Source organism: Papaver somniferum, chromosome 11 (assembly GCF_003573695.1).
Source record: "Papaver somniferum cultivar HN1 chromosome 11, ASM357369v1, whole genome shotgun sequence".
Classification (NCBI taxonomy): Eukaryota; Viridiplantae; Streptophyta; class Magnoliopsida; order Ranunculales; family Papaveraceae; genus Papaver; species Papaver somniferum.
Genome location: NC_039368.1, coordinates 111,077,131 through 111,080,930, shown reverse-complemented (window position 1 = coordinate 111,080,930; position 3,800 = coordinate 111,077,131).

Here is a 3,800-nt window from a genome sequence, read left to right as displayed (position 1 = left end):
GATGTCTCGGACTAGGACATAGATTGTGTAGTTGAGCTTAGACTTCACGGCGTTCATCATTTGAAGACGAAGAACTACTAAGGGGAGCTTGTGGAACTTCATCAAAAAAAGGTATGTGGAGACTTTAAACTCATATATCACTTGGAAAGTCTATTTCTACTATCTCCTATATTGAGACATAAGTCGTGTTACGATATAGTTTTCTATATAGACATTTGAGATTTCGAGCTGAGCATATCTCGCTTACATATTTCTCGAAATATGTGTTTGTACGCTTTCGCTTCGACCAAGTTCATCTTATATCATGAGAAAATTACTGAGTAACATCTTACTGGTTTGTGTGATACAATCATTTGGTGTAGGCTTGGAATGTTTCGATAATGATTATTTCAATATCTTGAAAATTGCTTTGATGCTAATAGTGTGTGAAAACGGCTATTATCATCCTCTAAGAATGTTTCAATGATTAAAATAAATAGTTTAGAATATTGTAACCATATTTGGATATATGCATAGTGTGTTTGCACATTAGTGTATAAGTCCAAAACCGGGAACCAAATGTATGCATACTTGTGTGTATACAAAATGGTTGAAGGAGACTGGGTAAGTATGCGTACCCGTATGCATACTGGTGGAAGTTCACGTCCGTGAATTTTTTGCTGAGTTTGAAAACCAAACCAAACTCTTCCAGTTACCTAAAGTACGCGTACCCGTACGCATACTGGCAGAAAGTTCACGTCCGTGAATTTCTGCTGAGTTTGAAAACCAAACCAAACACAAATCTGGTTACTTAAGTACGCATACTTAAGTGGGTTACTTAATAAAATCGGTTGCGTACATGAACTTAAACATTTATTAATAAGGAATGCAATCTTTGCAAACCGTGGCTATAATGTTCATGTATTGATTCGAGTGAATCAAAACGATTTTGCTTCAATTGTGTTCTTGTATAATTCTATGAGAATATAACAATTGAACAACTCTTTAGCTAGTTTCATTTGAGTCATTTGAACGAGTTATGGTTAAGATGAATAAGGTTGATGTGAGAGTAAACATATGGCTAACCTCGGTTAACTATTTATGAACCACCATGTTGTACACGTTTGGGTACGGTTACATAAACCTAAATGAGGGTACATTTCATTTGTGTGTAACAAGTTAAGTTCGATCTAACGGTTGAAAGATATTAGCTTGGTTGAATCAGGTTTTTCATCTAACGGTGAATATTGAATGCTTTGTTACCAAGGTAACTTGGATTAAAAACCCTTATTTGAAAACTATATAAAGGAGAACTCTAGCAACTGGGAAAACTAATCCCCACACCTCCTGTGTGTTACTAGTTGCATAACTAGAGTCGATTCTCCTTTAACCTTAGGTTTGTTATCAAGACCCTAGGTTAACGACTTGAAGACTTCATTGGGATTGTGAAGCCAAACCCAACTATTCTCTTTGTAGTTGCGCGATCTGATCTTGTTGTTTCTATCGTCATTGAGTGCAATCGTAAGATTGGCTTGAGATTTATATCTCCGATAAGAAAGATAGAAAAGTAGTCACAAACACCTTCGTCTCACCATTTGTGATTCCACAATATCTTGTTTTACTAGTCGATTAAGATTATTGTGAGGTAATTGATAATACTAGGCTGTTTTTCGGGAATATAAGCCCGGTTTATCAATTGGTTCTTGTTCACCTTGATTTATAAAAAGACGGAACAAAAACTCTTGGGTATTTCTGTGGGAGACAGATTTATTCAAACCTATAGAGTTTTCTGTGTGAGACAGATTTGTTTATCAAGTCTTCGACTTTGGGTCGTAGCAACTCTTGGTTGGGGGTGAGATCAGCTAAGGGAATCAAGTGCATAGTATCGTGCTGGGATCAAAGACGTAAGGAATGCAATTATACCTTGAATCAGTGTGAGATTGATTAGGGTTCAATTACAGTCCAATCCGAAGTTAATTTTTAGTAGGCTAGAGTATGTAGCGGCTTAATACAGTGTGGTGTTCATTCTGGACTAGGTCCCGGGGTTTTTCTGCATTTGCGGTTTCCTCGTTAACAAAATTCTGGTGTCTGTGTTATTTCTTTTTCGCATTATATTTTATTATATAATTGAAATATCACAGGTTGTTCGTTAAGATCAATCAATTAGAATATCCAACCTTTGGTTGTTGATTTACATTGATTGACACTTGAACATTGGTCTTTGGTACCGTTCAAGTTGTTTCACATAATAATCAGGCTCGCGGATTTCTATATGTTTGATTTGCTGATTACATTATGAAACTGAGATATTAAAACTCTTTGATATACTTTACTCTAGATTGAGTCTGACTTTCTAGTTGATTCTCTAGAATGTGTATGGATTAAGTCCTCTCAGATTGCCAAACGAATTATTGGGTGTGGTTGTTAGATCCCCCGCATTTTCAATTGGTATCAGAGCATACAAACACATTAAAGACCTCATAAGTATGTCTTTGTAGCGATCTGATGATGGAAAGTATAGTCTCTGAAAACGCTTCACCACAAATGGATAAACTCAATATTGAGCGTGTTCTAGAAACCATCGATAAGGTTGAGAATCCTAATTTAAAAAAACTCATCAGTTTTCTTTATGTTGAAATACATTGTTTGACAAGAAAATTTGATGATCTTCATTACGAAGTATATATCAAAAAAATATGTGCTTCGAGAACATGCTGAAGAGGTAGCTGGCCTTCAGAAGAAGTTAGATGAACAAATCCGGATTAATTTTGATCTTGCTGCATAAATTGAAAATCTTAAGGATTTGAAATCTGTAAAGTCATCTTCAATGGTTTTAAATAACTTCTATAATTTTTCCTTGAAGAATTGTCGTAAATCAGGTGACAATCGAGGTCTAGGCTTTCTGAAACCTGATAGTGCTCAGATCTCTTCGACCAAAGATAAGGATGTTGGAACATGCTTGTTTTGTGGTGCTCATAATCACTTTCAACATGCGTGTGTTCTTTTCAAGAAAATATTAAAAGTTGGAGGTGATCTTCATAAGAAAACTGTACAACTTTTGTTTTCTCTTAAAAGACATTCGATACTAACAAGAAAACCAAATATGGTTAGTAGTGCTAGTATGGGAGCCTTTGCTCTAAAGTCAACATCACCTTTTCAATGGTTCCTTGATATTGGGTGTAGAAGGCACATGACTAGAGATCTCTCATGGTTTATCAACTCAAACGATGAGGGTATTTTTCTTGGCTATGCATCTGACAGTCGTGGTTTCCGAGTCTTTAATCTCAGAACCCAAGTCATGATGGAATCGGAAAATGTTATCATTGATGATCAAAGTAATTTTCGTCATGATGACTCTCCTGCTGAATTTCCTCCAACCGTGATAATTGAGAAAATCAAAGAAACGTTAGAATCAGAAGAAGTTGTTCCAAAAGTTATTGATCCTGATGTCTCTAGTGATGAGGAAAAAAGCTCTAGTCAGGATATTCCTGTTGAACAAGAACGTGTCACTCCTCGACATCTCTGGGTTCAAAGGAATCATGATACTAACAATATCAAGTCTTCGACTTTGGTTCGTAACAACTCTTATTTGTGGGTGAGATCATCTAAGGGAATCAAGTGCGTAGTATCCTGTTGGGATCAGAGATGTAACGAACGCAACTGTACCTTGAATCAGTGTAAGATTGATTAGGGTTCAACTACAGTCCAGTCCGAAGTTAATTTGTAGTAGGATAGAGTCTGTAGCGGCTTAATACAGTATGGTGTTCAATCTGGACTAGGTCCCGGGGTTTTCCGCATTTGCGGTTTCCTCGTTAACAAAA